The sequence below is a fragment of the Anolis sagrei genome, chromosome 3, assembly GCF_037176765.1.
Source record: "Anolis sagrei isolate rAnoSag1 chromosome 3, rAnoSag1.mat, whole genome shotgun sequence".
In the NCBI taxonomy this organism is placed as follows: domain Eukaryota; kingdom Metazoa; phylum Chordata; class Lepidosauria; order Squamata; family Dactyloidae; genus Anolis; species Anolis sagrei.
This window is the reverse complement of record NC_090023.1, coordinates 127206063-127231027: the sequence shown is the minus strand read 5'-3', so window position 1 is coordinate 127231027 and position 24965 is coordinate 127206063.

Sequence of the window (24965 nt, the reverse complement as noted above, 5' to 3'; positions counted from 1 at the left end):
CAAACTTTTTAATTTTGTGAATGTATGCAGCTTGTTTCAGTAAAGTGCAAGTTCCATATGGATGACAGGAATGATAGCAAACTGAGCTACTGCTTCAGACTGGATCTACACTGCCCTATATCCCCGGTTCTGATTCCAGATTATCTGCTTACCCCAAATTATCTGGCAGTGTAGACTCATATAATCCAGTTCAAAGCAGATAATCTGGGGATGTAGAACAGCGTGGATCCAACATCAAAGTGAAAAAGGTTCTGATAGTGGGAAGTATCCCTAAACCTTTGCCAACTTACCTGGGGAACCCACAACTGCCCATACTGGAATGGTATAATATTGGATGGGGCACAAAGAAAGAGGAAGGCTACATCAAAGCGCTCTGTTTAGAGACATTATCTTGTAAGAACTATTAAGATAAAAAATGGCAAAAGGCCAGAGATAGATATAAGCCAATTGCAATGTAGATCTGTTCGTCTTAGTTATCTTAAGTTATTCAGCTGTTCATTTACGACTGGCGAGATTTAATGAAGTCAAAAATTGGACAGCTCAGTGACTAAGGGCCCATCCAGGCAGAGCTTTAAACAAGGGAGTTCCTGTTTTAAAAGGGGGTGTGGCTACACAACATCAACGCTAAATCCACGCTGATTTGGACCAACTAAGGGAAAAGCAGGATAAAAAGGTCCCCTTTTATTTTGTTTCCAGCTGAAAAATGTGTGTGATCCTGCATGTCAAAAATGCATGTTTTCCTTCCCTCCTCCCCCCTGTGGAGACTGTTCCAGCTGATGTCTTTCCTTTTTAAAAAGCTCAAAACAATTGGTCAGCTGATTGGGCTGTCAAATCGGTGCACAGCTGATTGAAAGGAAGCATGAAAGGAGTGCTATTACGTATTTTAAACTTCTTATTTAACAATGTAAACACTAACACTGTAAACAGAGCTTTAATAAAAAATATAGGGATGTGCAAATAAATCATTTTTGGATCATAAGTGTGGTTCTTTAAAGCTGTTATTGCTCTAGAGGAGACAGGAGCCATGGGGGTGCAGCTTTCTCCCTGCAGGAGGCAATTTTCCAGGGCATTTTAAGGGGGCTTCCCAGGGAAGGAAGAGGGATCAACCTGGAGGTATCCTGCCCTGACTTCCTTAAAAAACCCCTCCCTTCTTTCTTGATTTGAAGGCGGAAAGCAAATTGAAGCAGAGTCAGAAGGGGGAAAAGACATTCTAAACCGCTAATGCTTTGAGCAGCAGTGATGCGCCAGTTCTTCTTTCCGCCTCCAAATCAAGAGAGAAGGGAGGGCTTTTTTAAGGAAGCCAGGACAGGATACCTTTGGGTTGATCCCTCTTCCTTCCCTGGGAAGCCCCCTTAAAATGCCTTGGAAAACTGTCTCCAGCTTCCTCTAGAACAGTTAACAGCTTTAACAAACCACACTTATGCTCCATTTTTTAAAAACTTCCCTCTGTTATGCATTGATTCATATATGCGCACATGCTTGTGTTTATTATATTCACATGTGCGCATATACAGATGAGCGTATAACCGTATATATTTTTTTTAAATCTTGTGGCAATAGTCCCCCATCTGCCCTACATTTTATCCTGAGACACAAAAGAGCTATGAGGACAGCAGGGGAAGAAATCCTGAGACTGGCAGGTCTGTGTGGGGACCTTCTTTGAGATCCCAGATTTTATTGTCCCTCTTTTTAATCCCATGTTGCTTAATGTTTTTTTCTTTTTAAAAAGTTGTGTTATATATTGTTTTATGTTGTGTTATGATGTTGTTATTTGTATTTTAATGTGCTATTTTAACTTTGTTGTTTGGACTTGTCCCCATGAAAGCCACCCTGAGTTCCTTTGGGGAGATAGAGGAGGGGTACAAAAAAGTTATTATTAATATTATTTAAAACATAATAAGATTAGTACACAGCAAACAAGATCACTATGCTGGCTGTTGCATTGGATCACACATTGGACACTTCCCAAGTGTCTAGGACTATGTTATGTATCAGTGAATAATGTGTTCAGATCCCAGTAGGATGGCCTTTTGCAGCTGACAGATGGTAATTTTGTCAGTGCTGATTGTGTTTAAGTGGAAGCCAAGGTCTTTAGGCACTGAATCCAGTGTGCCGATAACCACTGGGATCACCTTTACTGGCTTGTGCCAGAATCTTTGCAGCTCAATCTTTAAATCCTCATATCGTGTCAGCTTTCCCAGTTGTTACTCTTCAATCCTGCTGTCGCCTGGGATTGTATTATTGTTGTTGTTGTTGTTGTTATATGTTTTGGCGCTGTCTGGAAGTGCCCTAAGAGAGAACCAGAAACCTAGATATGTGGGGCAGGGGCTGAATTTCACATATGGCATGAAACCACCAGCTAAATCTTCAACAGCATGTCTCTAGCACATCTAAGAAGTCATTAGAAGACGCCACCAAGCAATTCTTTTAATTTATGTACTTGTACAGCAATGAGAAAAATAGCAGGCCAATCGCCCACAAAAGGGGAAGAATTTATATGCCAATGACAAGTCAAGAAATACCTGGCTGCCAAGGTGAACCTGCATTTTTAAGTGGAGCTCATCAACATAAAGTGTTTATTTACAGCCTTGACATTAAAGTACACATCCACACAACTGTTGGATTATTTATAGGCTAGATAAAACTCTGGCATGTGAAAGCTGGATATAGGATTTTCAGTTCTAAAAGTAGAACATAAATAAGAAAGTAGGTCTTATATTTTAAAGAGAGTTGGCACTGTTCTTGTCCTTGAGGAGAGAAACTAAAGGAAATATGCTCTACGATACATTTTAGAAACTAGGGCCTCTCTATTTTGCATCTTCTTACTGTAACTCTTTGTATCAGAACACTTTCCAATTTCAGCAGCATAGAATAGCCATCAGGCAGTTCAGATTCCCTGGAGGATGGGCTGTTAAAGGACCGATCCGTAGATGGATCGAAGTTGGCTTAGTGAGAGAGGTTTCTTTACCCTTTCTGGCCAAGGAAACCTCTTCAACTTCCTGAAACTGCTACGAAATGAATGAGCTAAGTAGGGAGAAGAAGCCAAGATCACATGGTTTTAAAGAGACCCACCTTTCCCTAGGAAACAGACCCTGAATCCAACCATCCTTCTGTGTTTTAAGCAAGGTCTGTGATGTTCTTTCCACATTTTTTTGTCTTTAATTCAAAGTACCCTTGATTGGAGATGCTCTCCAAATTTGATTCAAAGAACGGTATTGGGAAAGGGTTCATTAAATAATTATCTGCACATCTTCTCCCCAGTCTAAATGGCTCCCTTCGTAGCTGTTGTCAGTGCTGCAGAAAAGCCAGAGCCTTGGAAAGTGACTTGTGATTACAGTTCCCAGAATCCTACAAACAGCATGGATAGCTTAGGGATCCTGGGAATTACATTTTTTAAAATGTTTACTCCCTCTCTCAGGGTGGAGTGGGGATCAGAGAGTATAAAACAACAGGAAAGGAAGATAAGGCTGGCCCAGTTGGACTATGAGCCTTTATTCTCGCATTGTCAACAAATCTCCCTCTTCCAACAAAGTTTCTTCTGCACTTTGTTAATGTCGCTTATATTTTTAGTTTCTAAATTTGACAATTGTTCCTATTTCTTCATTTATATTTTTGCTTACAATTCTAAGAGCTGCTTTGGTGCGTGCAACTTGCGAATAAAAATATAATAAAACAAGGCCCAATCCTAGATGCATTTACAAGGGTTCTAAGCCTCATTGAACAGAGGACTGGTTATAAATAAAGATGAATGCATTCTATGGGCAGTTTGAGAAAAGACTTTTATCATGTCATCACCCTGCCTCATTCACTGACTTTTACAGGGGTTTTAAACAACATCTTCCTCCACTCAAAACCCTCCCTTGTTTTTCCATGGCTTTTCTGTTTATCTCCAGAAATCCACTTTTTAATGATGAAAGAAATTGAATAGCTGCAATGTGCTAACACCTAGCATGATTAAACATCCTCTGAAACTGTCTAGCCTCTTGTTTATGGATTGACATCAGCTGAGAAGAGTGATTTCTTAAGGATGTGTAAGGTCTAAAGCAGTGGTTCCCTAACTTTTTTGAATCAGGGACCACTCCTTTTGACCAGGGACCACTCCCCAACATAAGTAGCAGAAGGGTTACGAATTGGGTTTTGGTCAACTATAGATTTGGTTTGGGATGCTGATTCATAAAATTGCATTGAATAGACCACATCAGCTCTAATTTCTGATACAGAACATATGCCAGGGTCAGCGACAGGGAAAGAGTGGCAGGTGACATGAAAGGAGTGGAAATAAAATAAAATAAAGAGGAAGGAGGATCACGGACCAGATTTTCATTCACGTGGCCCACTGTTGTCCGCAGCCCACAGGTTAAGAAGTACTGGTCTAAAGCAACAACTAAGTGGTGTCCTTTCCAGGAATTTCTTAAGAATGCTATGCAACGCTGCTGCACTTCTGTTGTCAATTGCTTATTGACACAGCTCAATAAATACGACTTTGATTATCTGTCTATTATCTCTCTGTAGCCTTCCAGATGTTTTGGACATCAGTTCCCAGAATTCCTGACCACTGGCTAGGGCTTCTGGGAATGAAGTTCCAGACATCTGGAGAGAAACAGGTTATGCATCCCTGGTCTAAAACAACACTGAAATGCTGATTGGATACATAATGTTCAATGAGTCTTGATGATCATGTTCAACATGTTTCCTTTTATTTGGCGTCTGACTACTCATTCTTGCACGGGAGGGTATTGGGATGGACAGCTCTTGTAGTCTCCTCCAACTCTATTTTTCTATGATTCTAACATATTTTGGCTTCTTTCACACTTGCACAAGAGTGGATTGCTAATTAACACAGTCACGTGCCACATTACTCATGTATCTGAACACCTGTAGTGCTGACATTCCCATTAATGTCGATCATAAGTGTCACCACAGCCAGATTTACAGTCTCCAGGCTCAGCAGGAATCCTAATTCTTCACTCGATACTTCAAAACTCATGGCTGTTGTGTCAGCAGGATGATGAGTAACACGTCTATCAGCGATATATAAGCAATTCTGTAGCCATGCATGGCAGTAACAACCACCGTTTGGATGTCTTTCAGCTTTCTCATGAGATGACAGTGGGTCTTTTAATATTAATACAGTAGAGAAGGCCTAGATTCCATGCAAGGGTGCGACTTTGATTCTGCTGTAGGGGAGAAATAGGCAAATGCACTCATCATCTATTATTTTGTTAAATTTGTCTTTTTGAAATCATCTTTTGAAAGTATGGTCTGTGATTTTTTAATTTTTTTAAAAAAATGTGTACTGTTTGCCCATCAACTTTGTTAAGGGATTCTTTTTTGGATTCCTCTGCTCACGCCACCAAGAACATTTATTATGCCTTGCCCTCAGGAGGCCAATTATTTATTTTATTTATAAAATATCTATACCACATTTCTGCAGAGAATGCCTATGGCAGTTTTATAACATCAGTAAAATAATTATCTGAACTATGATCAAAAACACATTAAAGTCAGTTACTACTAATACTTTAGCACAGCCAATTTAAGAATGCTTTCGTTGGCTCCAGAGCTCAAAAACCAAAAGGCCAACCATTAGTCTAATCCCACCAAAGGGATTTAGACCACTTCTGGGTAAGAAATAATAACAGTTTGAACAACATACCACAACTTCAAAAGGCCATGCTGCTTAGGGAATTCTGAGAGCCATTGTCAAAAAGGTTTTCCAAGCTCTTTTTCTAGAAACACAGTACATGAGTTTTACCTGATAGGTGGATGGAGCCCTGGTGGTGCAATGGTATAAACCCTTGTGTCAGCAGGACTGCTGACTGAAAAGTTGGCGGTTTGAATCTGGGGAGCAGAGTGAGCTCCTGCCTGTCAGCTCCAGCTTCCCATGCGAGGACATGAGAGAAGCCTCCCACAGGATGGTAAAACACCTGGGCAATGTCCCTGCAGACAGCCAATTCTCTCACACCGGGAGTGACTTGCAGTTTCTCAAGTTGAGCCTGACATGGGGGAAAAAAACCTGATAGGTAACCTTGATGAGAACACCACTTGCATTGTTGAGTTGTCTGGGGAGGTGATCCATTCTAGCTCTGCTTTCCTGTATTGGTTTTCTTGTCTTGCAGCAAGCAGCATAGACAAGCTATTTGCTGTGAAGAGAATTTAATTCAGCATTATCTGGAGTTCCAGCATCTGTGCTTATCTTTAGCCCATGTAATGGCAAGGTGACCTGAATTGTGCTGGACTGTTGCTAACCGGAGATAAATGAAAAAAAAAGTGTTGCTTCCTTTTTAAAGTACTACACAGAGAGATTCCTTGAAATATGAATTTAATGCAGTTTGACATTATTTTAGTTGCCATGGCTCAATGCTATAGAATTCTGGGGTTTGTAGTTTTAAAAGGTCTCTAGCCTTGTCTGGCAAAGAGTGCTGTGCTTCAACAAACTACACCTCTCATGATCACAAAGTATCGAATCAATGCAATTCAGGTGATGTTCAGCTGCACCAATTTTACAGAGTAGATGGAGGCTTTGTTATTTCTGTGTGTGCTTTCAGGTCGCCTCTGGACTTATGGTGACCCTAGGGTTTTCAGAGGGCTTTTGTAGGCAAGGGGCATTACCCTACCAACAAATACTAAGTGCTGGGAACTGTCTTTCAATGGGAGGAACTATCAAAACCACCTCTGAGGGTGCATCTATGCCAGGGGTCCTCAAATTAAGGCCCGGGGGCCAGATATGGCCCTCCAAGGTCATTTACCTGGCCCTCACTCAGGGTCAACCTAATTCTAAATCAACTTGAAAGCAGACAACAACAACAATCCTATCTCATCAGCCAAAAGCAGGCCCACACTTCCAATTGAAATACTAATAAGTTTATATTTGTTAAAATTGTTCTTCATTTTAATTATTGTATTGTTTTAAAGTGTTTTTTGCACTACAAATAAAATACGTGCAGTGTGCATTGGAATTCATTCCTTTTTTTTCCAAATTAAAATCTGGCCCTCCAACAGTTTGAGGGACTGTGACCTGGCCCTCTGTTTGAAAAGTTTGAGGATCCCTGATCTACACTGTAGAATCAATACAGTTGGGAGAGGCATCTTTAAAAACTACAGCTCCCAGGATTCCATTGCATTAAGCCATGGCAGTTAAAGTGTTGTCGAATTGCATTAATTCTATAGTTTTGATCCAACCCCACCCATCCCACTCTTTCCCCCATTCATTTATCTTGCCCTGTGACACCCTGTTTTAGTTAATGTCCTATATTTTATGAAAGATGCCTCATCAAAAATGTGGAGGTTATATGGCATCAGTTTAGTAGATGAGCCGGGATTTACAGATTTGAAAGAGGGATACTATTTTGTTAAAATATTTATTTATTTATTTATTTGCCCTATTTATATCCCATCTGTAATGGAATAACTAATTATAATGGAGGTTTTGCCTATATTTATTAAGGTTAATATTATGACAAGGGCAGGCAACAGTTGGCTATGTATGATTGCTTGATGTGTTGACATGGTTGAGTACCCTCTGCAGTAGAAAAATATCCATTTCAGAGTGGCTAGCAGAAAAGGGGTGGAGCTAACTAAAAAGAAGAGAGGGGACATTTTAAAAATGAGTCAGTCTTTAGCCAGGGGAGTTAGAGTGAAGAGGTTCCTAATTTAAGTTTGAGTCTTCGGCTGTAATACTAAAGTAATATAGGGACCATTTTTGGATTAATCACTAGTCTGTGGGCTAGAGGGAAAAATATCCTTGTATAAGATTAAGCCTTCAGTTGTGATACTGAAAGTAATAAGAAATTAATTTGAGTCTTAGTCCTCAGTCAGGTGGAACTGAGAGACAGAGAGTTCTTTGAAAAATAAGTCTGCAGTTAGACTATTGATTGAAAGAAGTAACTATAAGATATAAGTTATCCAATCAGAAGGCTGAGAAGGAATTACATTTGAAAGGGAAGGAAGTTACCTAACCAAGTTGACATAAACTAAACTGTTCTAAAAGTTATATAGTATCAGTCTTATGTATTCACAAGAGTAAAAGACAGATGTAACAATATCCACCAGGAACTGAAGTAAAGTACTATGTAACAAATATGCTTTGTGTGCACAAGAATTCATAAACAAACATTTCTTTATTTCAATTATATTGAAGTCTTGTGTCAAGTTACGGAGCTGAAGTTACATTCCTGAAAGTCAGCTGAAGATTATTTTGAAGCTACATATTTTCTATGGTATTGGGATACACTTTAAAAAGACCTATGCAGACAGTTAAAAATGAAATCCTGCAGCAAACAAAAACAAGAAATGTGACACAGAGACAGTGAAAGTTTATTCTTCTTTCTCCCCCTTTACCAGCATCATTGCCCGGTGCCTACATATACATAAAAGTTTATTGGTGGCAGAAGGCGGGGATATTAAAAAATAAAATATAAAAGAAAGAAGTTCCTCTTCCTGCCAGAAAAAGGTTCATTCCCCTCCTCACCATATTCGCACCATCCTTCTCTACCCTGAAGGGGACTCCGGGAGGCTTTACATACAGGCAGCTATTCAATGTTTTTGGACAACATACAGTTAAAATACATTTATGTTGAAATTTAAAATCAAATATATAAATCATTAAAAAGAAAAAATTAAAATCAAAATTAATGCACATTAAAACATAAAAAAGCTTTTTTTTTTGTCGCGTCAGGAGCGACTTGAGAAATTGCAAGTCACTTCTGGTGTGAGAGAATTAGCCGACTGAAAGGACGTGCCCAGGGGACGCCCGGATGATTTGATGTTTTTTATCATCCTTGTGGGAGGCTCCTTTCATGTCCCCATATGAGGAGCTGGAGCTGATAGAGGGAGCTCATCCGCCTCTCCCCAGATTCGAACCTGCGACCTGTTGGGCTTCAGTCCTGACAGCACAGGGGTTTAACCCACTGTGCCACCGGTGCGTTCACTATTAAAATCCTGTCATCCACAATTGTAATCTAAGGTCATTCCAATAATCGTTGTATATATTCCATAGCTGTTATTGCACAATAGTTAATCTCCAAAGGCTTGATCCCAAAGCCAGATTTTTATTTATTCTTATTTATTCTTATTCTTTTTAGAAAAGAAATGAAGTTGGAGGGTGATGATTCCTTCTCTACCCAAGCAATACAGACATAGATGTCAATATAAATTGAAGAATTTCACAGATATATTTGTTGCTTTTCTGAACAGGAGTCACTCAGCTGTTACGTGCTTCCATTCCCAATTACATTACCTCACTGAAGAATAGCCTTAGAGAGAAACTCTGCCAGCCTTTTTGATATTCCATTTTACAAGCTGGATCAAATTGTTTACTATTACTCCTCTTCCATGAGAAAAAAGATATATGTTGAAATTTCTTTATCTCTGAAGGTGTGTTTGGCTGCAACATTCACAGAGAACATGCACATGGCAGGTCAAGAGCTTCAACAATTTAACCTTTTTTGGACTATCATTTCCAGACCATTCCAGCCAGCATCTTGCTCAGAGGGCCTGGAGAAGTGAATAAAAAAAGTATTGTTTCCCAGCACTATTCCTGTACAGTTCTCTGTACCCCACCTACCCTCAGTGGTCCAGAAAAAGAAAGACCCAGGCTCTGGAAGTTAGTTGCAAAACGAAGGGTCGAAGTAGCTTTGGAAGAATTCTGGCAAATTATGAAGAATGAATCCTTTCCTTTACTCATTCAAGATATCATAAGACAAGATTATCATTCCAACCTGTGTTAGTTTCTATTAATTTTTTTCAACTTGCTTCAAAACATGTGCTGATGTTTTGCCGAAGCATGTCTGCCTTCATTTTCAATTGCTCTATAGCAATTTGCAACAACTTCCCAGGAAACCTGGCTACCAATATTACTATTTTCCTAGCTCTTCTGAAAATCCCCATAGATGTTTTGCCTCTGCAGAATGCTCTAAATTAGCCATGACTGTCGCTGGAGGCAACCGTCTGAGGCACCAACTTTCACACTTTGATCCCGAGTGAAGAACAAGCCCTGGTGCCTAATATAGTGGGTGTCAAGGAAATAAAGTCACTCTATTGACCTTTTGTCCTTTGAAAGTATGAAACAGAATCTTCTCTCTTCTATATCATTCTTTTGCTCATTCTGCCCCTTCTTGCTGTTGTCTCAGGTCTACTCTTTTCGCTATGCTAAATTAGTTAAGAGACAGTACATGCGGCTTCGGAAGCTGGAGTCATGACCACAAACACTGGGAAAATGCTTCTGTGGCATAAATGCAGAGAAAGTATTTTTCCGCCTCAATAGCAAGGCCAATATGGGTGTCGCATGGCTGATGAACTAACTGAAAGGGCTGCTGGCAAAGATGGATGTCCTTTCCATTTCCTGTGCTCTTCGTCTTACTGAGTTCTATTTGTTTTGCACATGTGTGCATAGAAGTAGAACTTGGTTTAGATACTCCAGCCAGCACTGTCCATGTTTGCTAGTAGATTTGGAGAGTAGTAGTCCTCAAAGTAACTTTTCCAGACTCTGTGCAGAACTGAAGTGCTTACAAAGTTGACACAGGGTAGAAAGACTATTGCAATTGATGAGGCCATAGTCCATTTGCCTGTCGAGGATTGTTTTTAATTTTATTTAAATGTTAATTTAAGATGTTATTAAGATATTATTTTATATTGTATGGGACATTGAACATCTGCCTTGTTTTGGAAGCCACCCTGAGTCCCCTCGGGGGGAGAGGCCAGGTTAGAAATAAAATTATTATTATAATTTTCTGACACAAAAACATACTATGTCACAGCAAACAAGATGTATATGCTGGATTTTGTATCACAAAATCACAAGTCAAACACTTCCCAAGCGTCTAGGACTGTGTGATGTATTTTCAAATGATGTGTGCAGATCCAAGTAAGGTGGCCTTTTTCAGTTAACAGATCGTGATTTTGTCAATGTTTATTGTTTCCAAATGCTGGCTGAGATCTTTTGGCACGGCACTCAGTGTGCCTATGACCACTGGGACCAACTGTACTGGTTTATTCCAGAGCAGTTTGATTTTGAGGTCTTGATAACGGCTGAGTTTTTCCTGTTGTTTTTCCTCAATGTGACTGTCACTTGATATGGCGACATCAATAATACAAACTTTTTTCTTTTCCACAATTGTGACATCTGGTGTTTTGTGTTCCAAAACTTTGTCAGTCTGGATTCGAAAGTCCCACAGTATTTTTGCGTGTTCATTTTCCACGACCTTTGCTGGTTTATGTTCCCACCAGTTCTTTACTACTGGCAGGTGGTACTTGTGACATAAGTTCCAATGAATCATTTGGGCCACAGAGTTATGCCTCTGTTTGTAGTCCGTCTCTGTGATTTTCTTGCAGCAGCTGTCTGGACTGTTTACATGCATTTAGGCGGCTATGGACCTCTTCACATGGTCTTCTTTTCAGCAGCAGCAATGGGGTTTTTTAAGTTCGGCCATGGAGCTCAATGACTCCCATCATACCCAGTACAACTACTTCTGGGGCAGCTCAGTGGCTGAACTGGAAAAAAAATGCCGCCACCAAAAATAATGTGCCAGCGGCCGATGGGAGGTTCTTCATCTTTCCATTAGGAAAGATGGGTCAAGCCGGATTTATGGCCCCCTCCCCATGTGATGATGCTGTGGAGAAGGTGCGACAGTGTGAGGCACAGGGCAACAGATCCCCATGCCTCCTGGGAAGGTGCTGCCAGGATGTGGTGAGACTGGCTAATTCTGGCTGCCATGTGACAAGGTGTCTTCTGTGCCCAATCTGGTCTCTGCAGCAGTTATAGATGAATGTGTTGCATTCAGTTGTTAAAGATTTGTATAAGAAATATCAATTGCCATAAGAATTGTCATATATTGAAAGCATTTCATATACCACCAGTTTGTCTAGCTCAGTACTGCTCACTCCATAATTCTACATCGAGATGCCTGGATTACAGTTCTTATCAGCCCCAACTGGTGGTTAAGTTTGAGCCATTTTATACTTGGAGTCTCTCAGAGAACAAGCTATTGGGCAGTGAATATAATCAAAGAAACAGTGAAGCATGGAATACATCAAGGGCAACTGTATTGTTTTCCTCCACCCTTGGGTTATTTCAAAAGCAACTAATTCCAGTCACTATGTGCATAATGTATAAATGCTGACAACCAATCTATTTTTTCTGTTTCAAAGCTTCTTAAATCAATAAAGCAGCATCAGTTAGTGACTAAAGCTGGAAGAGAGATATTTCGGTCCAGTAGCCAAATTCAAGGAACAAACTAATAAGGAGATGTATGAGAACCATGTGCTTTTCTTGAGATCATGTTCATTTCTTAACCCAGGAAGACTGGCTCCACCAGTATTAACTATCTGATCCCCTTGCTATTTACGGTACAAAACAAACTTTTACCATTTTACAAATGCAATCAATATTTATTTGCTGCTTATAATTAAGTCACACTCCAGTTATGTTCAATAAAATGTGTTCTCCATAATGATTTTTACAGCTTCCTTAAAGGTTTACTAAACATCTCAATTTTTTATTGAAAATCATTGACAGTTATGAGAAAACAATTTATTGTAGACATCACTATGTTTTAACATAGAAATTATTCATCAGTTTGTGCTTTACAACTATGAAAAATCTCAGTCCTGCAAACTATCTTCTACAGCAGTTAAACAAAAGAACATTCACAAGACGATCGCCTAGCAGTAGAATCCATACATACTATTGCACATAAACATGGGAAGAGTCCCAAAGGAAGAAGAATTGGTTATTTATTAATTGACTTAGCCTTTTGCCTAAATTTTGGCAAGGCACAAAATCCCTCTCCCACCGCAACCCCAATAGTAAACACTCAAATGAGAGGAAATGATTGAGGAAAATCTATGTAATCGGGCTGTGAAAAGTTCAGAAATGTGTAATATTTTGAGAAACAATAGAACTCATAAAGTTATTGTGAGAAAAAAGAAACATCTCGCAAGCTCTCATGTCATCCATTGATTCAAATGTGGCTTTTCTACTTCTTTCTTGGGATTATTCATCCAAATAAAATTTAAATTTTTAGTCTAACATAACCAACTTTGTCTTCTCCTGATAAGGTGAACGTAAAGGTTTTCCCTGATACTAAGTCTAGTCATGTCCAGCTCTGGATGGTAGTGCTCATCTCCATTTCTAAGCCAAAGATCTGGTATTGTCCATAGTTGCTTTCAAAGTCATGTGCTCTGAATGACTGCATGGAGCACTGTGGTCTTCCCACAGAAGCTGTAGCTATTGATCTACTCAGATTTGCATGTTTTCGAACTGCTAGGTTGGTAGAACTTCTCCCGATATAGCCTCCATTATTCCTGAGTACATTTACAAGATTCTCAGGTTGACCAGATCCCATGATGGAAATAACACTATATCTATGTGTGAATATCAATCAGATGTTGCCTCTCACCTGCATCCTCTTCCTACTCTCTTCACTTGATCATTGCTCTCTCACCTACAAACAACTCCATGTAATTTATCTCCTTTCTTGCCTATCCTTGGCCCTCTATGATTCTCTATCAGGGGCTGGTACCTCACCAATGATATGTTGAATCTACCACCTCTGCAAATGAATGATGGTGTTGTTGACACTAACAAGTTTACAAGGAAAGAAAAGAAATATCCATTGAATGTTTGCTCACTTCCAAAAAACAGAGCTGTCAGTCATAGAATCATAGAGTTGGAAGAGACCTTGTGGGCCATCCAGTCCAACCCCCTACCAAGAAGCAGGAAAAGTGCATTCAAAGCCCCCCCCCCCCCAGCAGATGGCCATCCAGCCTGTTTTAAAGCTTCCAAAGAAGGAGCCTCCACCACACTCCAGGGCAGAGAGTTCCACTGCTGAACAGCTCTCACAGTCAGGAAGTTCTTCCTTATGTTCAGATGGAATCTCCTTTCTTGTAGTTTGAAGCCATTGTCACATATGGAACATATCATTTCTCCATTATGTTTATGATACCATACCCTTCAACTGTCCCAATTTGGCAAGGACAGTCCCAATCAATCCTCTGGCATACCATAATTTAATTCCCCCCCCCCCTCTTTGTTTCAATTTACTTCTGTTACTGCAAAATGAGTTCAAAGTGCACTTCATGAACCCAGTGGTGGGAGAGAAGGCTCAGAATCATTTACTTCCCAGCTGATTCAGGCCAAAGGAAACGACATCAGCTTCTCTTCATTTGTGGATTCTTTCTTATTAATGATTTTTGCCATTTTATGAACATTCAGATGTTGCTTGGCCCCATGTGCCCAGTTTTCATTGGTGAAATATTGCAGAGTATGTGACAGAGAACGTTGTCATGATCTTCAAATGAAAGCAGTGACTTATTGACAGGTACAGAGGTTCCCTGACAAGGTTTGATAAGACAAAAGGTGCACTTATTATGCAGACTCATTGAAAATGGTTTTATTTATAAGTGAAGAGCTTTGAGTAGCACAGAATTGTTTCAGAGGACATTGCAATGTCTAAAGAAGTGTTCTCTTTAGGCCTCCAGCATGATTCTGTGGTTAACTTCCACTTGGGCTTGACCAAAGAATTGCACTGGAAGCCTAGAGAAAATATTTCTATAGGCATTTTCTAGGTCCTCCAGAGAGATTCTATGGTATGCTCAACAAGAAGCACAAGATATTCATTTTACATAATAAAGACAGTTCAAGATTGTGTGAAAATTGTATTATGTGAAAGGTCCTGGAAAGGACCCCATATAATACACAGGCCTACTGTACTGGAATATGGGTTTGACTGTGACAGCACAAGGCACCCTTCAATATTACCTGCTAAAAAGGATACTACACTCAGGTTATACACCCACACAGTCCATTTTTTTAAATCCTTACTTTAGAAACAAAATAGGAACTATGGAAACTTGTTTCATGGTGGACACTTTTGGTGGAATCCTTTTATTTAATCCTAGTTAGAATAGAGTCATTGTAAATGGATTGAATTTCACTACGTGTTAACTCATTACTCAACAATGGGTTCAGTGAGTCCACTCTGGGCGGCACTAACCCTCATGATGCCAGCCAATGTGGACTATTTGAACTAAGAATGTAATTTATTATTTTCATGTATTCCTTGTAAATGAATGATTTCAAAATGGCAGGGCTGGAACTCATCTCACACTTCCTTTTTCAGTTCCACTGACACTTCAAGAATTTCCGCAAGGAGCCCTGCTCATGACTCATAAATCAAAGGTAAATTTAGGAAATTTAGGAAGCCGGTGATATCCTAGTACTGGCAAACCAATGAAGTGGCATAAACACAAGCAACTGAAGCATCATTTAGTGACAGGATAATTTGCATTCCCAGCTGTGTTCCAGCACTAATCTAAATCAAGACCCATCTAAGTCAAGAAGCCACTGCGGTTGTAGGGAGGATGCAAAACAGGTGCAAGTAACAAAACCAATTACTTGAAATTGCCATTCAGACATGCACAAGTTCAATGTATTGCAGCTGAAGGCATTACCACTTTCACCTCTGGATTTTTACCCATAACCCTAAAAACAACACTTATTCCCTTTGGCAGATGGAGAGCCTAAACAAGTTAGATTTCGTGGACAAGCACAGTTGCCTACTGTCACTTTGTATTGGTGTGTCAAGTTTCCAATGCACAGTTGTTAGCTGAAAAATACCAGAACATCTGAGGGGGGGAGGGGGGGTTACAATTCAGTAAAGTCCTCTTAAAGATTGTTGTAGGTTTCTCAGTCTGTATAGCCATGTTCTAGAAGCATTCTTTCCTGATGTTTCACCTGTATCTGTGGCAAGCATCCTCAGAGGCTGTCTTAAGGATGTTTTGCTTTGGGGTTAATGTGAGCATAAAACTGCTAATTTTACTTAGTAATATGACACAGAAAAATTACAAAAGTTATAGAAATAAAGTGAAAAGGGAATAGGCAATACTAAGATGTTACATTGAAAAAGAATGTCCCAAGTTCTACAGCTGCTTACTGAAACCACTTTACTACATGGATTGTCTCCCTTGCTTGCAGAGTCAGGTTTCTCCCAGTGCCAAGGATAGGTTGCTTAGATGTATTCTTTAAATGGTCATCTGGGAACTCACACAAATGTGTTATCTGTACCGGCTGATTCTAATATCGCTCATGAAACTTCTGTGATAAAGTCATGCCACTGGAAACAAAAAGGGACGACCAACTCACACCCCAAAGGATGCCTCAGCCATTCAAAGCAAAGTTTAATTGGTCTTTGGAGACCACACCAATTTTCACTCAAGGACCTGAATTCTTTTGCTATTCCCAACTGAAGGAGATCCATTGAATCAAGTATTGCATACCAATATAAATCCCACTGATGCAATGGGTCTACTGTCATTGGAGCTAACATTAGGACTCAGGCTAAGATGTGAAATAAATAAATACAGTAGACTCTCGGTTAACTGTTAACAGCACCCAGGAGAATGACTTGAAAGTGTCTATTAAAATAGGCTTAATACTATACTTCATATGCTGTCGTAAAGTCTGTATTGAAATTATTTTAATAGTTAAAAGCCAATAAAGACAAAAAAGCACAACTGTAACTTAATGTAACACAGTATTAATGTTTTACTGTATTATACAAACAACTTTTTAATATTTCCTTGATTTTTTTTTCAGCTGGTTGCTTGAGTTTCGGTTAACTGAGAGTCTACCGTATATTTGTTCTTTGCTTACTTACATTGTTCTTTCATTCTCCCTATAAATTCTAAGTGTGAAACCTCAGAACAAAACCTATGTGTTGAAATGGATATACATTGAAATACATTCAATGTACTGGGCTCTGTGCATCTCACAACTTATCATATATACTTGAGTATAAGTCAACCAGAACATAAGCCAAGGCACCAAATTTTACCTCAAAAAATGGGAAAACTTACTGACTCTAGTATAAGTCGAGGATGGAAAATGCAGTATTAGGTTAAGTGTTTTTGAATATTTACATAAAACTTAAATTTAAACTTAAATTTACATAAAACTTAAACTTAAGACTGTCCAACTCTGCTCATTGGAGTGAAGAATAGTAGAGGCAAAGATGAAGTACTTTGGTCACATCATGAGAAGACAGGAATGGTGCTGGGGAAAATAGAAGGAAAAAGGAAGAGGGGTCGACCAAGGGCAAGATGCATGGATGGTATCCTCGAAGTGACTGGCTTGACCCTGAGGGAGCTGGGGGTGGTAACAGCTGACAGGGAGCTTTGGCATGGGCTGGTCCATGAGGTCACAAAAAGTCAGAAGCAACTGAATGAATAAACAACAACAAACTCTGATTAAATCATTATTCTGTCTTCAATGTAAATGTGCTTACGTATCCTTCCAATAATAATAGAATAAAACAATAAATGTAATAACAATAATTATAGAATAAAATAATAAATGTAATAATGATAATAATAATGAATTATTATTTTTATTTGTATGTGCCCCAGCCAGTTTTGCTTTTGTCAGGATCCCCATCTCTATCTTTTCTCTCTCTGTCTCATTCCCCTTCCCCGCTCTCTCCTCATCTCTCTCTTTCTCTTTCTCTCTTTCTCTCTCTCTCTAACACCTCCTTCCCCTCCCCTCCCTACACCTGGGAGCCAGCTGGGCACGGGACTAGTTCATGGTGGAGTCACATTTTGCTCCACCGAGAAAGTGTCTGAAACTCCAGGGAAGTTTGGGGTCCCAAAGAGAGAGGGGAGCAAAACCCCACCAGGCTTGGAAAGTCAGAACAGCGAGTGCAGCAACCTGAGCAGATCTCCCAGCCAGGACCTGAAGGCAGGAAAGAGGGGGGGGGGGGAGAGGAAGCCAGAGCTAGGTTTCTGAGCAGAGAGAGTCCTGGAGGAAACACCTGGGGCTGAAAGAAGCTCTTCTTTCAGCCCTACACCTTCCCGCCAGGACCCTCACCCGAGTATAGGCTGAGAGGGCCTTTTCCAACCTTAAAAAGGGGCTGAAAAACTTGGCTTACATTCAAATACATACGGCAATCGTTTTAGATCTGCTGGTCTCTTTTTTTGGTGCATGCAACTGGGCTGGCTCACAAATTCATGAAGATCTAGTCTATTTGGTTTTGACAATGGACTTATTTCCAAAAAGAAAATAGTTTCTACAATACATTTGTGAGCCGCAACAGCTTTATATTCTTTTCACTACTTAACATCCTGTGAGAAACAGCAGTCTATACAGCACTCCATGTGGAAAAATGCAAGTTTCCACACAAACACATATATTTAGAGCACTCTGACAGTTTTGAAGAGGGGAATGCTCAAACTAGAAGGGATATTGATTGATTTGTTGCTAAGGATGCAAGTCCCAACTCGGTTCTGTTTGCGAGGGGCTCCAGCCAATTACGGCTAAAAACATGCATCCTTGCTCTGGGAGCATCAAGCCAGGGAAAAGAGGCCATTCCTACAGGGAAGGATTTTTTGTTTTGCAACATCCTGTGAACAGGCAGATCAAGATTTTCATTTAGCATCCAAATAACTTAAAAGAACCAGAGTTTAAATGTTATTTAAAACAGGAGGGACTCCTATTGTTGATATTTAGAGATCTCAGCTGGACAGGCACACATTCTTGCAAGAAACTCATTTCCAGTGGTTTCCATTGCAAAATGCCTGAAATTGTTGTTGGATTTTCCTTTCCAGAAGCCCTGGACTGGATGTGCAGCAATGAAAATGACAGGATATGAAAGTCCAACAATTTCTGGAACCCCTTTGGTGGTAACTCTTCCTTCATTCCTTCCTTTCTTCAACAGCCTTCTTACATACAGCCACTAAGCCTGCTTATTCTTCAATTGCTTCCCCAATAGTTTTTCTCTGAAGTATTTTTGTATTCTTGCAAAACCTGCTATTCCCCACCTATGCTAATACTTTCCACTCTTATCTCACCCCATAGAGTAGTGGTTCTCAACCTTCCAAATGTTGCGACCCCTTAATACAGTTCTTCATATTGTGGTGACCCCCAACCATAACATTACTTTTGTTGCTACTTCGTAACTGTAATTGTGCTACTATTATGAGTTGTAATATATCTGATATGCAGGATGTATTTTCATTCACTGGACCAAAAATACCCGATATGGCCAAATTTGAGTACTGGTGGGGTTGGGGGGATGATTTTGTCATTTGGGAGTTATAGTTGCTGGGATTTATAATTCATCCACAATCAAAGAGCATTCTGAACTCCACCAATGATGGAATTGAACCAAACTTGGCCAACCATGACCAACAGAAAATACTGGATGGGTTTGGTGGGCACTGACCTTGAGTTTTGAAGTTGTAGTTCACCTACATCCAATGAGTACTATGAACGCAAGCAATGATAGATCTGGACCAAACTTGGCAAGAATACTCAATATGCCCAAATGTGAAAACTGGTGGAGTTTGGGAAAAACAGACCTTGACATTTGAGAGTTGTAGTTACTGGGATTTATAGTTCACCTACACTCAAAGAGCCCCTTGAACCCCATCAACTATAGAACTGGGCCAAACTTCCCACACAGAACCCCCATGACCAACAGAAAATATTGCAGGGATTTGGGTTCATAAGACCATCTGAAATATGTGTTTTCTGTATTGTCGAAAGCTTTCATGGCCAGAATCACTGGGTTGTTGTAGGTTTTTCGGGCTGTATGGACATGCTTCTAGAACAACCCTATGTGTTTGCTGATTGTCTTGGGTAACCCCTCTGAAACCCCTCTCATGACCCCCCCCCCCAGGGTCCTGACCCCCAGGTTGAGAAACGCTGCCATAGATTGTTTTGGCTACATAAGAATCTAAATTTGGGGGATGAATTTGCTTTCAGTATATAGGCTTAACCTGGATGCTTGCAGAATGAATTGACTTCATTAGCTAATTCCTGACCTCATTTCAAGCCTCACTAAAAAGATAAACCTTGAAAATGCAATTGAAACCTGGAAGAAACAAACTGAGAATTTGCGCCCCCCCCCCCCCGTTTATAATTAAGCATCTTTTTTTGCTGATATGACGCAGAGTTTATCAGCAAATTATGAAGAAGAACATAAAAGGGCTCCAAAGCTCTTTTGTAGCTTTTCAAAAAGGGGGTTAGTGAATAATAATTAGAATACAAATAGGTTTTTAAAGAGTTCCTGCCTAAGGCTTGTCGTGCTTAATTAGCGAAAACTGTTTTGTTAATGAAATAAGCAAAGTGTTGTTTTAGGTTACGAATTACGAACTGCCTTTTGATCAAATTTAAATTAAATAAATCTTGTGCTTAATTCATGAACCTGGGAAAACCTCCACTTCAGTCATGAGTCCATCTGATTTATGTAGTATCAGCCTAATTCATAACACTCTGTGGCACCTTTGCCTAATTTGTGAAAAAGGCAAAGTTTGTGAAACACTCCGAATGTTGACTCAGCTCGCCAGATCATTGCCTAATAAATTGAACAATGGAATTGATGAATTGAAAAATGGTGTTTTATCAGCAAAACAGAAAAGTGCCATGAATTAAATAAATTATATACAAGAGTGAAGGCCTGTGATTAGAATCGCTTGAAGTTAAAACAAGATAGCAAGCATGGATGACAGCTGGAATGATGACATGTTTTGAAAATAGGACAAGGGCTTTTGAGACCAGAGTTAGGATTCCTGCTTGTCATGGAAACCCACGGCTGTGGGCAAGTCACACTCTCCCAGTTTCACAGGAAAGCAATGGCAACCCCTTCTGAATAAATCTTGTCTGTGACAGGCTTGCCTTAGGATCACCATAATCTGAAAACAAATTGAATCATAGAGTTGGAAGAGACCTCGTGGGCCATCCAGTCCAACCCCCTGCCAAGAAACAGGAAAATCGCATTCAAAGTATCCCTGACAGATGGCCATCCACCCTCTGTTTAAAAGCCTCCAAAGAAGGAGCCTCCATCACACTCAGGGGCAATGAGTTCCACTGCTGAACAGCTCTCACAGTTTGGAAGTTCTTTCTAATGTTCAGGTGGAATCTCTTTTCCTGTAGTTTGAAGCCATTGTTCCGCGTCCTAATCTCCAAGGTAGCAGAAAACAAGCTTGCTCCCTCCTCCCTGTGACTTTCCCCTACATATTATACATGGCTGTCATGTCTCCTCTCAGCCTTCTCTTCTGGAAAATATATGTTTTTTCCCATACTTTTCATGAAGCCAACAGTTTATTTCCATATTTATTTAATTGTTATTTATTGTACATAGTAAAGGTAAAGGTTTTCCCCTGACATTAAGTCCAGTCGTGTCCGACTCTGGGGGTTGGTGCTCATCTCCATTTCTAAGATGAATCGCCGGCATTGTCCGTAGACACCTCCAAGGTCATGTGGCCGGCATGACTGCATGGAGCACCGTTAACTTCCCACCGGAGCGGTACCTATTGATCTTTTCACATTTGCATGCTTTCAAACTGCTAAGTTGGCAGAAGCTGGGGCTAACAGTGGGAGCTCACCCTGCTCCCCGGATTCCAACCTGCAACCTCTTGATCAGCAAGTTCAGCAGCTCGGCGGTTTTACCCACTGCTCCACCAGGGGCTCCTTTATTGTACATAATGTGGTGAATTCCTTCGTCTACTATGATTCCGATGTCGCAAAATTAGGGTGTCCCTGTTTGAATGGCTGGGTTTAAATCACAACAACAACAGCAAAGGATGGGTGCAAGGGAGACTAAATGAGGAAGCATGAAGTGGCGGATATTAATACTATTTCAGAGCACTGCTTTTCCTAACTAAATAAGCCCCCTCCTCACCGCTCTCTGTTCCATTGGGAAAATGTGCAGTTCCCAAGAGTTTCCCTCTAAACATAAATAACAGTTTGAGGTAGGCAGTCAGGTGTGCTGCTATGGGCAGGAGTAAAAGGAAGACATTGCTTACCTCTAAATGAACCCAGAATATCAAAGCATATATTCCATAATATCTGCTCTGATCTGGGTTACCTGAATCCACACTGCCATATAATCCAGTTCAATGTGGATTTTATACAGCTGTGAGGAACGGGCCTCTGTCTCTCAAGTCAAATTTCCCTTCAGTCCTCAAATTTCTAGCTTTGAGGAACTTAAAACTGCAAATGAGTATTTAGAAATCCAATTTAGCCATACAATGAAAAGGGAACAGAAACATCAAATATAAGAGATCAAGGTGTGAAACAATTTTCAACGTCACACTCTGTACAATGCTAGAAACCTGGGAACTGAAGGAAAATTTCATGAATGATAGTGGCAAATAGTCTCATTTTGCCCTGATGGGAATTGGCTGTAGTGGGAAAATAGCACAGAACAAATTGACCCTTCCTTCACCAAAGGTGCAAATCTGCAATTTTAGCTAAATATATGAGAGAGCCTACCTGCAGATCTCTTGCATTACATTTGATTGTATTCGAAGACATTAATGTGTCTTACAACAGTGGCTGATCTATAACTGAAAGTTGCCAAGCAGAGGTTGGCTTAAAACAGGTAAAAAGGGTGCCTGTATCTCAGCCGGATTTCATGCCATATCTGTGAAATTCCTGGCAGCATCTCAACTCTGATAACCAATGTTGTTGTTATTGTTATTATTTTGTACCCTGCCCTAACTCCCCGAGGGAACTCAGGGTGGTTAGTTCCACCAAATGAAGGGAAATGAAAACATAGAGCCATTAGGTATGGACAAGGGCAAAAGGAAGCCAGGAAGACCAATCTGGAAAAAGGTTTGATGGTGAAGGAGAAAACACTAGTAAGAACCAGTGCAAAGGTTTGGAATGGCCAGGGCAGTTAAGATAAAAGCAGAGTCTGAAACATTAGATTTGAAATGTCATTTAATGTGAGATAAAACAGAGTTTGAGATGTGAGATTTAGAATGACGTTTTAGAACATTAGAAACTACGGGAAAATAATTCACTATCATTAACATGAATAATTAAAATCATTTAATTGATTTAATTGTTGGGCCAAACCACAGCTCCTACAGGGAATGTGACCAATGTTTTCCCCACTGACTTTTTCTCATTTTAATTTTGTCTTCTTCCAACTTCAAACCTTTGCATGCATAGATTTATTGTGAGTCTTCAAGTCCTTTCGGACCCCCCCTCCCCCCCCCCTCCTACTTCTTAGTGTCAGAAGTGATTTGAGAAGCTGCAAATCGCTTCTGGTGTGAAAATTGGCAGTCTGCAGAAATGTTGTCCTAGATGTTTCACCATTCTGTGGGAGGCTTCTCTCACATCCCCGCATAGGAAACTGGAGCTGATAGATGGGAGCTCGCCCCATCTCGCGGATTCAAACTGCCGACCTTCAGGTCAGCAGTTCAGTTGGAACAAGGGTTTAACCCATTGCACCACTGTGGCTCCTTTTCCTGACTTATGGCAATCGGTTTATTAGGCAAGATTTGTTCAGAGGGCATTTGCCCTTGCTTTCCTCTGAGTTTGAGAGACTGACTTGCACAACCTCAACCAAGGGTTTTCCATGGCCAAGTAGGTACTCGAACCCTACTCTCCAAGTGTTTGCTGTTGTTCATTCGTTCAGTCGTCTCCGACTCTTCGTGACCTCATGGACCAGCCCACGCCAGAGCTCCCTGTCGGTCGTCACCACCCCCAGCTCCTTCAAGGTCAGTCCAGTCACTTCAAGGATGCCATCCATCCATCTTGCCCTTGGTCGGCCCCTCTTCCTTTTGCCTTCCACTTTCCCCAGCATAATTGTCTTCTCTAGGCTTTCCTGTCTCCTCATGATGTGGCCAAAGTACTTCAACTTTGTCTCTAGTATCTTTCCCTCCAGTGAGCAGTCGGGCTTTATTTCCTGGAGGATGGACTGGTTGGATCTTCTCGCAGTCCAAGGCACTCTCAGCACTTTCCTCCAGCACCACAGCTCAAAAGCATCGATCTTCCTTCGCTCAGCCTTCCCTAAGGTCCAGCTCTCACATCCGTAGGTGACTACAGGGAATACCATGGCTTTGACTAGGCGGATCTTTGTTGCCAGTCTGATGTCTCTACTCTTTACTATTTTATCGAGACTGGACATTGCTCTCCTCCCAAGAAGTAAGCGTCTTCTGATTTCCTGGCCACAGTCTGCATCTGCAGTAATCTTTGCACCTAGAAATACAAAGGCTGTCACGGCCTCCACGGTTTCTCCCTCTATTTTCCAGTTGTCAATCATTCTTGTTGCCATAATCTTGGTTTTTTTGACGTTTAGCTGCAACCCAGCTTTTGCGCTTTCTTCTTTCACCTTGATTAGAAGGCTCCTCAGCTCCTCCTCGCTTTCGGCCACCAGAGTGGTGTCATCTGCATATCTGAGGTTGTTAATGTTTCTTCCAGCAATTTTCACCCCAGCTTTGCATTCATCAAGCCCCGCACATCGCATGATGTGTTCTGCATACAAGTTAAAAAGGTTGGGTGAGAGGATGCAGCCTTGCCGTACGCCTTTCCCAATCTTGAACCAGTCTGTTGTTCCGTGGTCAGTTCTTACTGTTGCTACTTGGTCCTTGTACAGATTCCTCAGGAGAGAGACAAGGTGGCTTGGTATGCCCATCCCACTAAGAACTTGCCACAATTTATTATGATCCACACAGTCAAAGGCTTTAGAATAGTCAATGAAGCAGAAGTAGATGTTTTTCTGAAACTCCCTGCTTTTCTCCATTATCCAGCGGATATTGGCAATCTGGTCTCTCGTTCCTCTACCTTTTCTAAACCCAGCTTGAACATCTGGCAACTCTCGCTCCATGTATTGCTGGAGTCTTCCTTGCAGGATCTTGAGCATTACCTTACTGGCATGAGAAATAAAGGCCACTGTACGGAAGTTTGAGCAGTCTTTCGCATTTCCCTTTTTTGGTATGGGGATATAAGTTGATTTTTTCCAGTTTGATGGCCATTCTTGTGTTTTCCATATTTGCTGGCAAATGGAATGCATCACCTTGACAGCATCATCTTTTAAGATTTTAAACAGTTCAGCTGGGATCCCGTCGTCTCCTGCTGCCTTGTTGTTAGCAATGCTTCTTAAGGCCCATTCAACCTCACTCCTCAGGATGTCTGGTTCTAATTCATTCACCACACCATCAAAACTATCCTCAATATTATT